The following is a 22003-nucleotide window of genomic DNA, read 5'->3' on the forward strand; positions in this document are numbered from 1 at the left end:
TCCCCCTTATGTAATTATATATGGAGATCATATCCCCCCTTATGTATTATACATGGAGATCATATCCCCCCTTATGTATTATACATGGAGATCATATCCCCCCTTATGTATTATTCATGGGGATCATATCCCCCTTTATGTATTATACATGGAGATCATATCCCCCCTTATGTATTATACATGGTGATCATATCCCCCTTATGTAATTATACATGGAGATCATATCCCCCCTTATGTATTATACATGGTGATCATATCTCCCCCTTATGTATTATACATGGGGATCATATCCCCCTTATGTATTATACATGGGGATAATATCCCCCCTTATGTATTATACATGGAGATAATATCCCCCCTTATGTATTATACATGGACATCATATCCTCCCTTATGTATTATACATGGAGATCATATCCCCCTTATGTAATTATACATGGAGATCATATCCCCCCTTATGTATTATACATGGAGATCATATCCCCCCTTATGTATTATACATGGTGATCATATCCCCCCCTTATGTATTATACATGGTGATCATATCCCCCTTATGTATTATACATGGTGATCATATTCCCCCCCCCTTATGTATTATACATGGAGATCATATCCCCCCCCCTTATGTATTATACATGGAGATCATATCCCCCCTTATGTATTATACATGGAGATCATACCCCCCTTATGTATTATACATGGAGATCATATCACCCCCCTTATGTATTATACATGGTGACCATATCCCCCCCTTATGTATTATACATGGTAATCATATCCCCCTTATGTATTATACATGGAGATCATATCCCCCCTTATGCATTATACATGGAGATCATACCCCCCCTTATGTATTATACATGGAGATCATATCCCCCCCTGCCCTATGTATTATACATGGAGATCATATCCCCCTTATGTATTATTTATGGAGATCATATCCCCCCTTATGTATTATACACGGTGATCATATCCCCCCTTATGTATTATACATGGTGATCATATCCCCCCTTATGTATTATACATGGTGATCATATCCCCCCTTATGTATTATACATGGAGATCATATCCCCCCTTATGTATTATACATGGTGATCATATCCCCCTTATGTATTATACATAGTGATCATATTCCACCCCCCCCCCTTATGTATTATACATGGAGATCATATCCCCCCCTTATGTATTATACATGGAGATCATATTCCCCCTTATGTATTATACATGGAGATCATATCCCCCCTTATGTATTATACATGATGATCATATCCCCCCTTATGTATTATACATGGAGAACATATCCCCCCTTATGTATTATACATGGAGATCATATCCTCCCTTAAGTATTATACATGGAGATCATATCCCCCCCCCGTATGTATTATACATGGAGATCATACCCCCCTTATGTATTATACATGGAGATCATATCCCCCCCCTTATGTATTATACATGGTGATCATATCCCCCCCTTATGTATTATACATGGTGATCATATCCCCCTTATGTATTATACATGGAGATCATATCCCCCTTAGGTATTATACATGGAGATCATACCCCTCCCTTATGTATTATACATGGAGATCATATCCCCCTTTGCCCTATGTATTATACATGGAGATCATACCCCCCCCCCCTTATGTATTATACAAGGTGATCATATCCCCCCTTATGTATTATACATGGAGATCATATCCCCCCTTATGTATTATACATGGAGATCATATCCCCCTTATGTATTATACATGGTGATCATATGCCCCTTATGTATTATACATGGTGATCATATCCCCCCTTATGTATTATACATGGAGATCATATCCCCCCTTATGTATTATACATGGAGATCATATCCCCCCTTATGTATTATACATGGAGATCATATCCCCCCTTATGTATTATTTATGGAGATCATACCCCCCCTTATGTAATATACATGGAGATTATACCCCCCCTTATGTATTTTACATGGAGATCATATTCCCCCCCCCTTATGTATTATACATGGAGATCATATCCCCCCTTATGTATTATACGTGGAGATCATATCCCACCTTATGTATTATACATGGAGATCATATCCCCCCTTATGTATTATACATGGTGATCATATCCCCCCTTATTTATTATACATGGAGATCATATCCCCCCTTATGTATTATACATGGAGATCATATCCCCCCTTATGTATTATTTATGGAGATCATACCCCCCCTTATGTAATATACATGGAGATTATACCCCCCCTTATGTATTTTACATGGAGATCATATTCCCCCCCCCCCTTATGTATTATACATGGAGATCATATCCCCCCTTATGTATTATACGTGGAGATCATATCCCACCTTATGTATTATACATGGAGATCATATCCCCCCTTATGTATTATACATGGTGATCATATCCCCCCCCTTATGTATTATACATGGAGATCATATCCCCCTTATGTGTTATACATGGAGATCATATCCCCCCTTATGTATTATACATGGAGATCATATCCCTCCTTATGTATTATACGTGGAGATCATATCCCCCCTTATGTATTATACGTGGAGATCATCTCCCCCCCTTATGTATTATACATGGTGATCATATCCCCCCTTATGTATTATACATGGAGATCATATCCCCCCTTATGTATTATTTATGGAGATCATATCCCCCTTATGTATTATACATGGTGATCATATCCCCCTTATGTATTATACATGGAGATCATATCCCCCCTTATGTATTATTTATGGAGATCATACCCCCCCTTATGTAATATACATGGAGATTATACCCCCCCTTATGTATTTTACATGGAGATCATATTCCCCCCCCTTATGTATTATACATGGAGATCATATCCCCCCTTATGTATTATACATGGAGATCATATCCCCCCTTATGTATTATGCATGGAGATCATATCCCCCCTTATGTATTATACATGGAGATCATATCCCCCCCTGCCCTATGTATTATACATGGTGGTCATATCCCCCCCCCTTATGTATTATACATGGAGATCATACCCCCCCCCCTTATGTATTATACATGGAGATCATATCCCCCCCTGCCCTATGTATTATACATGGAGATCATATCCCCCTTATGTATTATTTATGGAGATCATATCCCCCCTTATGTATTATACACGGTGATCATATCCCCCCCTTATGTATTATACATGGTGATCATATCCCCCCTTATGTATTATACATGGTGATCATATCCCCCCTTATGTATTATACATGGAGATCATATCCCCCTTATGTATTATACATGGTGATCATATCCCCCTTATGTATTATACATAGTGATCATATTCCACCCCCCCCCCCTTATGTATTATACATGGAGATCATATCCCCCCCTTATGTATTATACATGGAGATCATATTCCCCCTTATGTATTATACATGGAGATCATATCCCCCCCCCCCTTATGTATTATACATGGTGGTCATATCCCCCCTTATGTATTATACATGGAGATCATATCCTCCCTTAAGTATTATACATGGAGATCATATCCCCCCCCTTATGTATTATACATGGAGATCATACCCCCCTTATGTATTATACATGGAGATCAAATCCCCCCCCCCTTATGTAATATACATGGTGATCATATCCCCCCCCTTATGTATTATACAAGGTGATCATATCCCCCTTATGTATTATACATGGAGATCATATCCCCCTTATGTATTATACATGGAGATCATACCCCTCCCTTATGTATTATACATGGAGATCATATCCCCCCCTGCCCTATGTATTATACATGGAGATCATACCCCCCCCCTTATGTATTATACATGGTGATCATATCCCCCCTTATGTATTATACATGGAGATCATATCCCCCTTATGTATTATACATGGTGATCATATCCCCCTTATGTATTATACATGGTGATCATATCCCCCTTATGTATTATACATGGAGATCATATCCCCCCTTATGTATTATACATGGAGATCATATCCCCCCTTATGTATTATTTATGGAGATCATACCCCCCCTTATGTAATATACATGGAGATTATACCCCCCCTTGTGTATTTTACATGGAGATCATATTCCCCCCCCCTTATGTATTATACATGGAGATCATATCCCCCCTTATGTATTATACATGGAGATCATATCCCCCCTTATGTATTATGCATGGAGATCATATCCCCCCTTATGTATTATACGTGGAGATCATATCCCACCTTATGTATTATACATGGAGATCATATCCCCCCTTATGTATTATACATGGTGATCATATCCCCCCCCCTTATGTATTATACATGGAGATCATATCCCCCTTATGTATTATACATGGAGATCATATCCCCCCTTATGTATTATACATGGTGATCATATCCCCCCTTATGTATTATACATGAAGATCATATCCCCCCTTATGTATTATACATGGAGATCATATCCCCCTTATGTATTATATATGGTGATCATATCCCCCTTATGTATTATGCATGGAGATATATCCCCCCTTATGTATTATACATGGAGATAAAATCCCCCCTTATGTATTATACATGGAGATCATATCCCCCTTATGTATTATACATGGAGATCATATCCCCCCTTATGTATTATACATGAAGATCATATCCCCCCTTATGTATTATACATGGAGATCATATCCCCCTTATGTATTATATATGGTGATCATATCCCCCTTATGTATTATGCATGGAGATATATCCCCCCTTATGTATTATACATGGAGATCATATCCCCCCTTATGTATTATACATGGAGATCATATCCCCCACTTATGTATTATACATGGTGATCATATCCCCCTTATGTATTATACATGGAGATCATATCCCCCTTATGTATTATACATGGAGATCATATCCCCCTTATGTAATTATATATGGAGATCATATCCCCCCTTATGTATTATACATGGAGATCATATCCCCCCTTATGTATTATACATGGAGATCATATCCCCCCTTATGTATTATTCATGGGGATCATATCCCCCTTTATGTATTATACATGGAGATCATATCCCCCCTTATGTATTATACATGGTGATCATATCCCCCCTTATGTATTATACATGGTGATCATATCTCCCCCTTATGTATTATACATGGGGATCATATCCCACTTATGTATTATACATGGGGATAATATCCCCCCTTATGTATTATACATGGAGATAATATCCCCCCTTATGTATTATACATGGACATCATATCCTCCCTTATGTATTATACATGGAGATCATATCCACCTTATGTAATTATACATGGAGATCATATCCCCCCTTATGTATTATACATGGAGATCATATCCCCCCTTATGTATTATACATGGTGATCATATCCCCCCCTTATGTATTATACATAGTGATCATATCCCCCTTATGTATTATACATGGTGATCATATTCCCCCCCGCTTATGTATTATACATGGAGATCATATCCCCCCCCCCTTATGTATTATACATGGAGATCATATCCCCCCTTATGTATTATACATGGAGATCATACCCCCCTTATGTATTATACATGGAGATCATATCACCCCCCTTATGTATTATACATGGTGACCATATCCCCCCCTTATGTATTATACATGGTAATCATATCCCCCTTATGTATTATACATGGAGATCATATCCCCCCTTATGCATTATACATGGAGATCATACCCCCCCTTATGTATTATACATGGAGATCATATCCCCCTTATGTATTATTTATGGAGATCATATCCCCCCTTATGTATTATACACGGTGATCATATCCCCCCCTTATGTATTATACATGGTGATCATATCCCCCCTTATGTATTATACATGGTGATCATATCCCCCCTTATGTATTATACATGGAGATCATATCCCCCCTTATGTATTATACATGGTGATCATATCCCCCTTATGTATTATACATAGTGATCATATTCCACCCCCCCCCCCTTATGTATTATACATGGAGATCATATCCCCCCCTTATGTATTATACATGGAGATCATATTCCCCCTTATGTATTATACATGGAGATCATATCCCCCCTTATGTATTATACATGATGATCATATCCCCCCTTATGTATTATACATGGAGAACATATCCCCCCTTATGTATTATACATGGAGATCATATCCTCCCTTAAGTATTATACATGGAGATCATATCCCCCCCCCGTATGTATTATACATGGAGATCATACCCCCCTTATGTATTATACATGGAGATCATATCCCCCCCCTTATGTATTATACATGGTGATCATATCCCCCCCTTATGTATTATACATGGTGATCATATCCCCCTTATGTATTATACATGGAGATCATATCCCCCTTAGGTATTATACATGGAGATCATACCCCTCCCTTATGTATTATACATGGAGATCATATCCCCCTTTGCCCTATGTATTATACATGGAGATCATACCCCCCCCCCTTATGTATTATACATGGTGATCATATCCCCCCTTATGTATTATACATGGAGATCATATCCCCCCTTATGTATTATACATGGAGATCATATCCCCCTTATGTATTATACATGGTGATCATATCCCCCTTATGTATTATACATGGTGATCATATCCCCCCTTATGTATTATACATGGAGATCATATCCCCCCTTATGTATTATACATGGAGATCATATCCCCCCTTATGTATTATACATGGAGATCATATCCCCCCTTATGTATTATTTATGGAGATCATACCCCCCCTTATGTAATATACATGGAGATTATACCCCCCCTTATGTATTTTACATGGAGATCATATTCCCCCCCCCTTATGTATTATACATGGAGATCATATCCCCCCTTATGTATTATACGTGGAGATCATATCCCACCTTATGTATTATACATGGAGATCATATCCCCCCTTATGTATTATACATGGTGATCATATCCCCCCTTATGTATTATACATGGAGATCATATCCCCCCTTATGTATTATACATGGAGATCATATCCCCCCTTATGTATTATTTATGGAGATCATACCCCCCCTTATGTAATATACATGGAGATTATACCCCCCCTTATGTATTTTACATGGAGATCATATTCCCCCCCCCCTTATGTATTATACATGGAGATCATATCCCCCCTTATGTATTATACGTGGAGATCATATCCCACCTTATGTATTATACATGGAGATCATATCCCCCCTTATGTATTATACATGGTGATCATATCCCCCCCCTTATGTATTATACATGGAGATCATATCCCCCTTATGTGTTATACATGGAGATCATATCCCCCCTTATGTATTATACATGGAGATCATATCCCTCCTTATGTATTATACGTGGAGATCATATCCCCCCTTATGTATTATACGTGGAGATCATCTCCCCCCCTTATGTATTATACATGGTGATCATATCCCCCCTTATGTATTATACATGGAGATCATATCCCCCCTTATGTATTATTTATGGAGATCATATCCCCCTTATGTATTATACATGGTGATCATATCCCCCTTATGTATTATACATGGAGATCATATCCCCCCTTATGTATTATTTATGGAGATCATACCCCCCCTTATGTAATATACATGGAGATTATACCCCCCCTTATGTATTTTACATGGAGATCATATTCCCCCCCCTTATGTATTATACATGGAGATCATATCCCCCCTTATGTATTATACATGGAGATCATATCCCCCCTTATGTATTATGCATGGAGATCATATCCCCCCTTATGTATTATACGTGGAGATCATATCCCACCTTATGTATTATACATGGAGATCATATCCCCCTTATGTATTATACATGGTGATCATATCCCCCCCCCTTATGTATTATACATGGAGATCATATCCCCCTTATGTATTATACATGGAGATCATATCCCTCCTTATGTATTATACGTGGAGATCATATCCCCCCTTATGTATTATACGTGGAGATCATCTCCCCCCCTTATGTATTATACATGGAGATCATATCCCCCCTTATGTATTATACATGGAGATCATCTCCCCCCCTTATGTATTATGCATGGAGATCATATCCCCCCTTATGTATTATACGTGGAGATCATATCCCACCTTATGTATTATACATGGAGATCATATCCCCCCTTATGTATTTTACATGGTGGTCATATCCCCCCCTTATGTATTATACATGGAGATCATATCCCCCTTATGTATTATACATGGAGATCATATCCCCCCTTATGTATTATACGTGGAGATCATATCCCCCCTTATGTATTATACGTGGAGATCATATCCCCCCCTTATGTATTATACATGGAGATCATCTCCCCCCCTTATGTATCATACATGGAGATCATATCCCCCTTATGTATTATACATGGAGATCATATCCTCCCTTATGTATTATACATGGAGATCATGTCCCCCCCTTATGTATTATACATGGAGATCATATCCCCCTTATGTATTATACATGGAGATCATATCCCCTCTTATGTATTATACATGGAGATCATATCCCCCTTATGTATTATACATGGAGATCATATCCCCCTTATGTATTATACATGGAGATCATCTCCCCCTTATGTATTATACATGGAGATCATGTCCCCCCTTATGTATTATACATGGAGATCATATCCCCCTTATGTATTATACATGGAGATCATATCCCCTCTTATGTATTATACATGGAGATCATATCCCCCTTATGTATTATACATGGTGATCATATCCCCCTTATGTATTATACATGGAGATCATATCCCCCCTTATGTATTATACATGGAGTTCATCTCCCCCTTATGTATTATACATGGAGATCATATCCCCCCTTATGTATTATACATGGAGATCATATCCCACCTTATGTGTTATACATGGAGATCATATCCCCCCTTATGTATTATACATGGAGATCATATCCCCCCCTGCCTTATGTATTATACATGGAGATCATACCCCCCCTTATGTATTATACATGGTGATCATATCCCCCTTATGTATTATACATGGTGATCATATCCCCCTTATGTATTATACATGGAGATCATATCCCCCTTATGTATTATACATGGAGATCATATCCCCCCTTATGTATTATACATGGAGATCATATCCCCCCTTATGTATTATACATAGAAATCATATCCCCCTTATGTATTATTCATGGAGATCATATCCCACCCCCTTATGTATTATACATGGAGATCATATCCCCCCCCTTATGTATTATACATGGAGATCATATCCCGCACCCCTTATGTATTATACATGGAGATCATATCCCCCCATATGTATTATACATGGAGATCATCCCCCCCCTTATGTATTGTACTTGGAGATCATATCCCCCCCTTATGTATTATACATGGAGATCATATCCCCGTTATGTATTATGCATGGAGATCATATCCCCCCTTATGTATTATATATGGAGATCATATCCCCCTTTATGTATTATACATGGTGATCATATCCCCCCCTTTCTTGTATTATACATGGAGATCATATCCCCCCTTATGTATTATACATGGAGATCATATCCCCCCCCCCTCTTATGTATTATACATGGAGATCATATCCCCCCCCCCCTTATGTATTATACATGGAGATCATATCCCCCCTTATGTATTATACATGGAGATCATATCCTCCCTTATGCATTATACATGGAGATCATACCCCCCTTATGTATTATACATGGTGATCATATCCCCCCTTATGTATTATAAATGGTGATCATATCCCCCCTTATGTATTATACATGGAGATCATATCCTCCCTTATGTATTATACATGGAGATCATATCCCCCTTATGTATTATACATGGAGATCATATCCCCCCCCTTATGTATTATACATGGTGATCATATCCCCCCTTATGTATTATACATGGTGATCATATCCCCCCTTATGTATTATACATGGAGATCATATCCCCCCTTATGTATTTTACATGGAGATCAAATCCCCCCTGCCTTATATATTATATATGGAGATCATACCCCCCCCCCTTATGTATTATACATGGTGATCATATCCCCCTTATGTATTATACATGGTGATCATATCCCCCTTATGTATTATACATGGAGATCATATCCCCCCCTTATGTATTATACATGGTGATCATATCCCCCCTTATGTATTATACGTGGAGATCATATCCCCCTTATGTATTATACATGGAGATAATATCCCCCCTTATGTATTATACATGGAGATCATATCCCCCCTTATGTATTACACATGGAGATCATATCTCCCGTTATGTAGTATACATGGTGATCATATCCCCCCCTATGTATTGTACATGGAGATCATATCCCCCCTTATGTATTATACATGGTGATCATATCCCCCTTATGTATTATACATGGAGATCATATCCCCTCCCCCTTTTGTATTATACATGGAGATCATATCCCTCCCCCCTTATGTATTTATACATGGTGATCATATCCCCCCCTTATGTATTATACATGGTGATCATATCCCCCTTATGTATTATACATGGAGATCATATCCCCCCTTATGTATTATACATGGAGATCATATCCCCCCTTATGTATTATACATGGAGATCATATCCCCCCTTATGTATTATACATGGAGATCATATCCCCCCTTATGTATTTTACATGGAGATCATATCCCCCCTTATGTATTATACATGGAGATCATATCCCCCCTTATGTATTATACATGGAGATCATATCCTCCTTTATGTACAGTTGCAAGAAAAAGTATGTGAACCCCTTGGGATTACGTGGAGTTTTGCATGAATTGGGCATAAAATGTGCTCTGAACGTCATCTAAGTCACAATAATAGAAGAACACAGTCTGCTGAACATAATACTACACAAATATTAGATGTTGCCATGGTTTAATTGCACATAACATGTAAACATTCACAGTGCAGGGAGGAAAAAGTATGTGAACCTTTGGACTTAATAACTGGTTGACCCTCCTTTGGCAGCAATAACCTCAACCAAACGTTTCCTGTAGTTGCAGATCAGACCTGCACAACGATCTGGAGTCATTTTGGACCACTCCTCTTCACAAAACTGTTTCAGTGTAGCAATATTCTTGGGATGTCTGGTGTGAATCGCTCTCTTAAGGTCATGCCACAGCATTTCAATCGGGTTGAGGTCAGGACTCTGACTGGGCCACTCCAGAAGGCGTATTCTGTGCTGTTGCAGCCATTGTTTTGTTGAATTACTTGTATGCTTTGGGTCATTGTCCTGTTGCATCACCCATCCTCTGCAGAGCTTCAGTTGGCGGACAGATGGTCGTACGTTTTCCTGCAAAATGTCTTGATAAACTCTGGAATTCATTTTCCCATCAATGACAACAATCCGTCCAGCCCTGAGGCAGCAAAGCAGCCCCAAACCATGATGCTCCCTCCGCCATGTTTTACAGTGGGGATGAGGTTTTGATGTTGGTGTGCTGTGCCTTTTTTTCTCCACACATAGTGTTGTGTGTTCTTCCCAAACAACTCAATCTTGGTTTCATCTGTCCTCAGTATATTTTGCCAGTAGTGCTGTGGAACATCCAGGTGCTCCTTTGCAAACTTCAAATGTGCTGCAATATTCTTTTTGGACAGCAATGGCTTCCTCCGTGGTGTCCTCCCATGTACTCCATTCTTGTTTAATGTTTTCCTTATTGTAGATGTGTCAACAAAAATGTTAGCATGTGCCAGAGATTTCTGTAGGTCTTTAGCTGACACTCTGGGATTCTTCTTTACCTCATGCAGCATTCTGCGCTGTGCTCTTGCAGTCATTTTTACAGGACGACCACTCCTAGGGAGAGTAGCAACAGTGCTAAACTTTCTCCATTTGTAGACAGTCTGTCTTACCGTGGACACATGAACATCAAGACTTTTGGAGATACTTTTGTAACCCTTTCCAGCTTCATAAAAGTCAACAGTTCTTGATCGTAGGTCTTCTGAGAGCTCTTTTCTGCGAGGCATGGTTCACATCAGACAGTGCTTCTTGAAACCAGTAAACCCAAAACAGGTGTGTGTTTTTTAAGGGCAGGACAGCTGTCAGCAACACATCCAATATCATCACACTGATTGGAATCAAGGTTGGCTCACTCCTGGCTCCAATTAGCTCTGGGAGAAGTCATTAAGCTAGGGCCTCACATACTTTCTCCTCCCTGCACTGTGAATGTTTACATGTTATGTGCAATTAAACCATGGCAACATCTAATGTTTGTGTAGTATTATGTTCAGCAGACTGTGTTCTTCTATTGTTGTGACTTAGATGACGTTCAGAGCACATTTTATGCCCAATTCATGCAAAACTCCATGTAATCCCAAGGGGTTCACATACTTTTTCTTGCAACTGTATTTTATATGGAGATCATATCCCCCCTTATGTATTATACATGGTGATCATATCCCCCCGTATGTATTGTACATGGAGATCATATCCCCCCTTATGTATTATTCATAGAGATCATATCCCCCTTATGTATTATACATGGAGATCATATCCCCCCTTATGTATTATACATTGAGATCATATCCCCCCCTTTATGTATTATACATGGAGATCATATCCCCCCCCTTATGTATTATACATGGAGATCATATCCCCCTTATGTATTATACATGGAGATCATATCCCCCTTATGTATTATACATGAAGATCATATCCCCCCTTATGTATTATACATGGAGATCATATCCCCCTTATGTATTATACATGGAGATCATATCCCCCTTATGTATTATGCATGGAGATCATATCCCCCCTTATGTATTATACATGGGGATCATATCCCCCCTTTATGTATTATACATGGAGATCATATCCCCCTTATGTATTATACATGGAGATCATATCCCCCTTATGTATTATACATGGAGATCATATCCCCCCTTATGTATTATACATGGAGATCATATCCCCCCTTATGTATTATACATGGAGATCATATCCCCCTTATGCATTATACATGGAGATCATATCCCCCCCTTATGTATTATACATGGAGATCATATCCCCCCTTATGTATTATACATGGATCATATCCCCCTTATGTATTATACATGGAGATCATATCCCCCCTTATGTATTATACATGGAGATCATATCCCCCTTATGTATTATACATGGAGATCATATCCCCCCTTATGTATTATACATGGAGATCATATCCCCCCTTATGTATTATACATGGAGATCATATCCCCCCTTATGTATTATACATGGAGATCATATCCCCCTTATGTATTATACATGGAGATCATATCCCCCCTTATGTATTATACATGGTGATCATATCCCCCCTTATGTATTATACATGGAGATATATCCCCCCTTATGTATTATACATAGAGATCATATCCCCCCTTATGTATTATACATGGAGATCATATCCCCCCTTATGTATTATACATGGAGATTTTAAACGCGTGCAAAAAATGCAAAAATTGCTTTGGCAGCGAAAGGGTAAAGGTGTAACTAAAAGCATTTTTTTTTTTACATTTTTTTTTTTTTTTTAGTTTTGGACAGAGCGGAGAGGAATTAGAACCCCTGTCAGGTTTTTCTTGCTGTCTGCGCCTTTGTTAGGGAGATTAATCCTCTCTATTTGTCCTGCTGACCTTCATCACTGGGAGTAAAAGAGTCCTTTTTCACGTGGGTGGCCAGGGGGAGGTAAAAACAGGTGGTTGAGCTGCAGTATTACTGCCCTCCCAACCTCATACCTAAAGTCTAAAACAGAGTCAGAGAGGACTGTCCCCATGCTGAGCTGTGATGCATCTATAGTTGACAGGCGGCACCTCTTGTCAAACTCAGCCATTGAAGTCAATGGGGCTACGTTGCTACCGAGAGCAGGATCGCTTCCCGAATGCCTGACATAGCCACACGCTTAAAAGTGATCCACCACGGATTGCTTTTGAGATCATGAGCTACCGTGCTGTGATCCTGTGTTGTCACACACATAGAACATGATGGTATAAACGGGCCCTCTAATTACTGCGACGGGCTGGCAGCGGTGGAGTTAATGGGAATCTCTGGGGCGCAGGTCCTGCATCCCCGCAGATCTAGCTGTGAATTCTTAGGAAATTACCCATGACAAATGTGCGGAGCTCGTCCCATGCTCTGCTCCACCTATATCCGCTTCTCCCATCGCTTAACCCCCTCACCGTCAGAATGGCGAAGGGGGTCACATGATGCTCCCAGCCAATCCCCCTGCTATGACAGAAAATTCCCCCCCCCCCAAGAATGGCAGTTTGCCTGGCTGTCTCTGGCTTCAATCATTCCGAGTCATAGATCTGGAACAAGCACTGATAAAAAATGAAATTCAGAATTCTCTTTTATTACAAAAAATAAAGTTACACCCAAACACACAAAATCCCCCCCCCCCCCCAAAAAAAAAATGTTTTCAGCCCCTCATCCCCATATATATGCACGTACGAAGCAGGGGCGGACTGACCATTTGGAAACTCAGGCACTGCCCGAGGGCCTGGGGTCAGTAGGGGGCCCCATGCGATGCCCCTGGTACCTTTTTCATAGGCTTTTTTTTAGTTTGGGCAAGGACACAGGGGTCCCATGATCCCTTATTGCCTGGGGGCCCCATGAGTTGTCAGTCCGCCCCTGGTAGCTGCCAATAGCGGCACTGGTAGGGCCCCCTATCTGTAACTACGAATCACGTATACAGGAGTGGACTGACAACTCATTGGGCCCCCTGCAATAGGAAATCATGGGGCCCCTGTGACCTCACCCCCACTCAAACCACACCCAAAAAAGCATATGAAAGGTACCATCTCATGGGGCCCCCTACTGACCACGGGCCCTCGGGCAATGCCCGAGAGCCTAAATGGTCATTCCACCCCTGCCCGTATATATATGTGAGCTTGCGCAGACCTGCCGCCCTGTAGCAGTACTTCTACTATATGGTGACGGGCAACCGGTTAAAGTAGGTCTGACCCAGGGGCGGACTGACCATTTGAAAACTCGGGCACTGTCCGAGGTCAGTAGGGGGCCCCATGAGATGACCCTGGTACCTTTTTCATAGGTTTTTTTGAGTTTGGGCAAGGACACAGGGGCCCCATGATCCCCTATTGCCCGGGGCCCCATGAGTTGTCAGTTCGCCCCTGGTCTGACCCCAATCACTAATGTCTCAAATAAGATTTACCACATTTACTGTACACCCTGGTCACATGGGGTGCGACTTGGCATTTAATTTGCAAATCGTATGCATAGTCACACCCTATTGTCCGCTATTAGAGCGGTCATATCGGTGTGGTTCCAACTTGATCTGAGCCACACCGCTTTCTAAAGTAGTGCATGCGCTACTTTTGGTGCGATTTGCATAGACATCTGACACAGATGTCTTGCAAATAGCAAGTGAAATCATCAGGTCACCGATTTTGAAATCGTGCGACTTCACTGTGAGTCGCACGATTTCAAAATCGGCTTTGATGTAACGGGGGGGGGGGGGGGGGTTAAGGCCCGTTTACATTTGTGCAGTGAGTTAGGCCACGGTATGTCATGAACTCATGTTGGCTGCATTAAGGTAACACTTTGTAATCAATGGGTTTTGGAAGCACCAATACATCTCCAAAACTTTGGGGTTCTATTCAACAATGAATGATGCCACAAGACGTTAATCCGTAACGTGCATTGCCACACTTTGCCGTAATGCGTGCGTTAACAGTGCGTTACCTCAATGCATAGATGTTGAATTGCGAATTGAAACCGCACCTGAAATCGCATCTTACGAATGTGAACGTCAGCGTCTTAACATCGATTTGCTGCAGCGCGATTTCTAAAGTAGTTCCTGCATTACTTTTCTGCAGTTTTGTTGAGATTTCACCTACATAGACTAGAATAGAAATCGCAATGCAAATGGCAAGAAATCATTGGAAATCTTCACAAGTTGCAATAACGTCTTCAGAAATCGCACCTGAAATTGCACTGAAATTGCACACAAATTGCTTGATTTTAAATCGCAGTGGTGTGACCGGTGACTAAGTGATTTTCAAGCTTTTTAAATCTGCAGGTTTCCTTTCAAGCGATTGTAAAGGTATTCTTTTTAAGTAAAGTGATATTAAAGGTTTCTTTTATTTTTTTTTTTAATAACAAACACATCATACATACCTGCTCTGTGTAATGGTTTTGCACACATCAACTCAGATTCTCCTCTTATTGGGCCCCCATTGGTGCTCCTGGCTCCTCCCCCCTGAGCAGTGCCCCCAGAACAAGTTACTTGCTCTGGGGGCACTCATGCGTGCTCGCTTCCGAGCCCTGCTCTCTGCGCTCCTAAGACACAGAGTTGCAGCTCAGCTCTGCCCCCCCCCCCCACTCACCTCTCACTGGCTGTGATTGGCACCAGTGGGAGCCAATAGGTCCTGTTGCTGTGTTACAGCCAATGAGGAGAGGGAGACTCGGGAGAGCCAGGGCTCCCATGTACTGCATTGGATTGAAATCAAACTCAGGTAAATATTAGGGGGTCTGTTGGGGGGAGCACACAGGGAAAGTTTTTTTTACCTTCATGCATAGAATGCATGTAGATAAGAAAAACCTTCAGCCTTTGCAGACACTTTAAAATAACAAATATTGTTATTGGCTTTGCACAGAGTGGCCCCGAACCTGTCAATAGTGGCCTTTTGGCTTTGCACAGAGTGGCCCCAAACCTGCCAATATTGGTCTATTGGCTTTGCACAGAGTGGCCCTGAACCTACCAATAGTGGTCTATTGGCTTTGCACAGAGTGGCCCCGAACCTGCCAATAGTGGTCTATTGGCTTTGCACAGAGTGGCCCTGAATCTGCCAATAGTGGTCTATTGGCTTTGCACAGAGTGGCCCCAAACCTGCTAATAGTGGTCTATTGGCTTTGCAAAAAGTGGCCCTGAACCCGCCAATAGTGGCCTATTGACTTTGCACAGAGTGGCCCTGAACCTGCCAATAGTGGTCTATTGGCTTTGCACAGAGTGGCCACAAACCTGCTAATAGTGGTCTATTGGCTTTGCAAAAAGTGGCCCTGAACCCGCCAATAGTGGCCTATTGACTTTGAGTGGCTCTGAACCTGCTTTTCTGGGGTCCCCCGCCAGCACTCCAGACTCCTCCTCTTCTGAGCGTGCCCCCATAGCAAGCAGCTTGCGGGCTAACTCCTGATCTGGGCTGTGTGCATCTATTGACACACACAGTGTGGCTCAGCCCCACCCCCTGCTCATAGAGGAAGGAGAGGGAGAGGAGAGCAGCACTGGATCGAAAGAGGGTTTAGAAAAGTATTTAGTTTGCTTTCACACTGAGGAGTTTTTGAAGTGTTTTTAGAGCACCTGAAAAGCTCAAGAAAAACGCTTCCCTATGTATGTGAATGTATATCTATGTATGTGAATGTATATCTATGTATGTGAATGTACATCTATGTATGTGAATGTACATCTATGTATGTGAATGTATATCTATGTATGTGAATGTACATCTATGTATGTTTTCACACTGAGGCGTTGCGCTTGCGGTGCGGTGTAAAAACTCCTGCTTGCAGCATCTTTGGGGCATGTTTGGGGAGTTAAAAAAAAACACCCCAGAAATGCCTCTTCCCATTGAAATCAATGGAAAACACATGAAAAACGCCTCTGAGAAGCGGCTTTGGTGCAGTTTTAAGTCACATGTCCTTTAAAAAACGTGGTAAAAACACGGTAAAACACCTTAACTACCTCTCTACTGTGCCATAGCAGAATAACAGCTACAGTGCGGTCATCCAGTTCTGGGAGGGCATCCCAGAACACGCCCCCAGTGGTGCACACCCGGTTCTGTCTGTGATCGCGGTGTCGTTTGGATACAGTTGATCACATGACATGGTAAAAGGCCAATCATAGCTGACCAACATGAAAATGCAGTTGCCGGTTATCGGCAGTACTTTCCTCACAATAAACGGCAACTGTCAAAGGAGACACGTGCACTGATAATCAGGGCACTGATTATCAGTGTCCTGACTATCAGTGCAGCCCCAAAAGTGCCCATCAGTGCCCAACAGTTCTGCCCAGCAGTGCCCAACAGTGCTGCCCAGCAGTGCCCAACAGTTCTGCCCAGCAGTGCCCAACAGTGCTGCCCAGCAGTGCTGCCAATCTGTGCCCATCAGTGCTGCCTATATGTGCCCAACAGTGCTGTCCAGCAGTGCCCATCAGTGCTGCCCAGCAGTGCTGCCGATCTGTGCCCACCAGTGCTGCCTATATGTGCCACTAGTCAGTGCCCTAACTGGCAATTGTCAAAGGAGACATCTGCCCTGATAATCAGGGCACTGATTATAGTGTCCTGATTATCAGTGTAGCCCCAAAATTGCCCATCAGCCCTTTGGGGCTGGTATGGATTTTGAGGGGAACCCCCATACCAAGATTTAAAAACAAAATGGCATGGGGGTCCCTTCCACAATCCATACCAGACCCTTAACGGAGCATGCAACTCGTCAGAAAAGGGGGGGGGGAGTGAGTACCCCCTGTCCTAAGCCATACCAAGCCACATGCCCTTAACATGGGGGGGCGTGCTTTGGGGTGGGGGGCTCCATCCCCAAAGCACCTTGTCCCCATGTTGATGAGGACAAGGGCCTCTTCCCCATAACCCTGGGCTGTGGTTGTGGGGGTCTGTAGGCGGGGGTCTTATCGGAATCTGGAAGCCCCCAGATCCTGCCCCCCCCCCATGTGAATGAGTATGGGGTACATTCACACAAAAAAAAGTGTTGTGTAAAAACAACAGGGTCTTTGACGAGTCTTTTATTAAAAATAAAAATTTAAAAAATGCCCCCCAAAGTAGATCCAAAGTCAATTATGTTGCCCGCTGCCACCCGAAAAAGGAAAAAAAAATCCACTCCGTCTGACAGCTGCACCCCGATGACAGCTCTTACATACTGTCATGACGTCACAAGGAGGCGGGGTTCACCGCTTACAATATATACAAGCAGAGAGATTACACTGACAGTCTGCAGGAGCCCGGCCTTGCACCATCAATCTGCTGACTGCTAGTGCAGTGCTTTCCAGGGTTCTACTAAACAAAAAAAAGTACAGTAAATGCAAAAAAAAGGGCATTTGTTATGTTTTGTTATACAGTGAATCAGGGGCGGACTGACAACTCATGGGGCCCCCGGGCAATAGGGGATCATGGCGTCCCTGTGCCCTCGCCCAAACTCAAAAAAGCCTATGAAAAAGGTACCGGGGCATCTTATGGGGCCCCCTACTGACCACAGGCCCTCGGGCAGTGCCCGAGTTTCCAAATGGTCAGTCCGCCCCTGCGGTGAACTTATCCTTTAATCCCTTGACGCCGATTGCATGCAAATATGTGGCCTCTCGGCATCTGGACCTTGATGCCGAGCGACCGCATATTTGCGAGCAATTCGAAATTACATATGTGCTGAGAGGCCACGCCCTGCGTGCTCCCAGCACATATGTCCGTGACTCCTGGAAAGGTCCCTATCTCCCTTTCAATCGGGACCTTTTCTGATCATGTGACCGCCGTGATGGCGAATCACAGCGGTAAACCCTGCCCCGCTTCCCGGCTTCTGAAACTCTTAAAAGTCCGGGAGGCACCGACGCCAAAAGGTTAATGCAGAGAATTGAAAAAAAAACATTTGCCTTTAGATCCACTTTAAAGGGGAACTTCAGCCTCCGTTTCCCTTAGCTCCACCCCCCACCTCCTAACACCGCCATGTTTCTTCTTTTTTTGTTGCCCTGCACATTTGCCCGTACGGAGATTTCCCCCACATGTGCAAAGAAGGCAAAGTTGGGAACTGCCATAAAAGGGGTAGGGGGAAGAGGCAGGGCAAAATTCTAGTTCAGGGTAAAGATCTGAGATTCTAAACCCAAAATCAAAAATATAAAATGTACACCTTTTCAGTCTTTATACTGTATCTGGTGGCTGCATTAGTTTTCATATTCTCAGGCTTTTTTCAGTATTTTCTGTTTTGTTTTTTTTTTCACCTGATGATCCTGCCGGTTTAGGACACCTCCTGTCCTGGGGTGACAACTCTCACTGCACTGTATCTACAGAGGGGCAGCATTGTCACTCTAGGGCAGGGGTGGGCAACTGTGGCCCTCCAGCTGTTGTAGAACTACAAGTCCCATGAGGCATTGCAAAACTGACAGTTACAAGCATGACTCCCAAAGGCAGAGGCATGATGGGACTTGTAGTTCACCAACAGCTGGAGGGCCACCATTGCCCACCCCTGCTCTAGGGTGTTATTGCTTGGGACTACAAACACCTCCCCCTCTCTGTTAACTGTGAAGGAGGTGTTTTGTAGTTCAACTAATTTAGCTGGGAAAGATGACAACATTCAGCTGGATTTCTAACAGGATCAACAGAGATTTTCTGAACTGTGTTGTCACCCTGTTACATATGTCCCTGACCGACCACAAGTGGCCATACCAACACACATTGCACAGGTGTGGCGCTCTCTCCAGATCAATGATGAGCAGCTAACAATGGAGAGATTGCATGTACATAGGAAGTGGCTAAAACAGGCTGGAGGAGATCAGCAGCTTTGAAAAAAAAGATAAAAAACAGTATCCAAAGCAGAACTCCAGTCAATCCAGATATCTCCTCGCAGTACCTGTTTCTGCCACTAGATGTCCTCTGGCTGATGGTCAGTATCATTCAACCCACTTCTTCTGAGCTCAGGTCATCCTGGATCCAACCTGTGATTGGACAGTGAATGGAGAAGTAGCACAGTGATGAGCACATTTCTTTGTCTCTCTGATTTCTCCGTCATCATGCTCCTTGGAACTGATTGGCTCCTTGTGCTGTTTCTCCCTCTCACACTCCAGCCCTCCTGTACAGGGGCTGCAAGAGGCTGAAGCCAGGTCAGATGTTGGCATTATCATTATTTTTATTGTTATTATTTTATTATTATTATTACTTTTATAATGTATTATTATTATTGGCATTATCATTATTTTTATTGTTATTATTATTTGTATTATTATTATTACTTTTATAATATATTATTATTATATAATTAATTGTATTAGTATTAATAATACAATTATTATTAGAATTAGAATTATCATTATTAATAATAATAATAATAATAATAATAATAATAATAATAATAATATTATCATAATAATAATAATTATTATTATTGGTATTATCATTATTTTTATTGTTATTATTTTTATTATTATTTTATAATTAATTATATTAGTATTAATAATGTAAATATTATTATTATTATTAGTAGTAGTAGTAGTAGTAGTAGTAGTATTGTATTTATTATTAATAATAATATTATTGTTATCATTAATTATTATTATTATTGTTGTTAATTATTATTACTACCATTAATTGTATTATTATTATCATTATTATATTGGTATTAATAATGTTAATATTATTATTTTTAATATTGTTAATTGTATTATTATTAATATTAATTATTATTATTATTAATAATAATAATAATAATAATAATAATAATAGTACTAATATTATTATCTTTTTAAATTATTATGATTACTATCTTTCATATTATTATTATTATTATTATTATTATTAATAATAGCAACAACAATAATAATAATAATTCTATTTTACATAATGCCTTTAAAGGTACCTTCTCAGAGCACTTAAAAAAACAAAAACAAATGATACACAAGAAAAGCTACAATAATAAAGGTGAAAGGTTGTCTAAAGAATAAAAATGTCAGTTTTGATTTGAAACAGTTTAAAAAAGAATAATAATGTATTATTATATACCTGCTTAGAATTCACCTAAAAAAAATGGCTGTTGTTCATGATATATAGTTATTTAGCAAACTAAAGGCTCAGTTCACAAACCTATACGTAAGGAAAGGTACCTTTATTTTCATTCATTATTAAATGTATTGGGCTCAGTTGAAAATAACTGTCACTGTATCAATATTTGTACCTTGATCTCTGTATTTTACCTTTGTGCCCTGAGCCTGTAATCCAGTTCAGGCGTATCTATCTATATCTATCTATCTATCTATCTATCTATCTATCTATCTATCTATCTGTCTGTCTGTCTGTCTATCTATCT

Source organism: Staurois parvus, unplaced genomic scaffold, assembly GCF_062004578.1.
Source record: "Staurois parvus isolate SC_StPar_1 unplaced genomic scaffold, SC_StPar_1.0 ptg000315l, whole genome shotgun sequence".
NCBI classification, from domain to species: Eukaryota; Metazoa; Chordata; class Amphibia; order Anura; family Ranidae; genus Staurois; species Staurois parvus.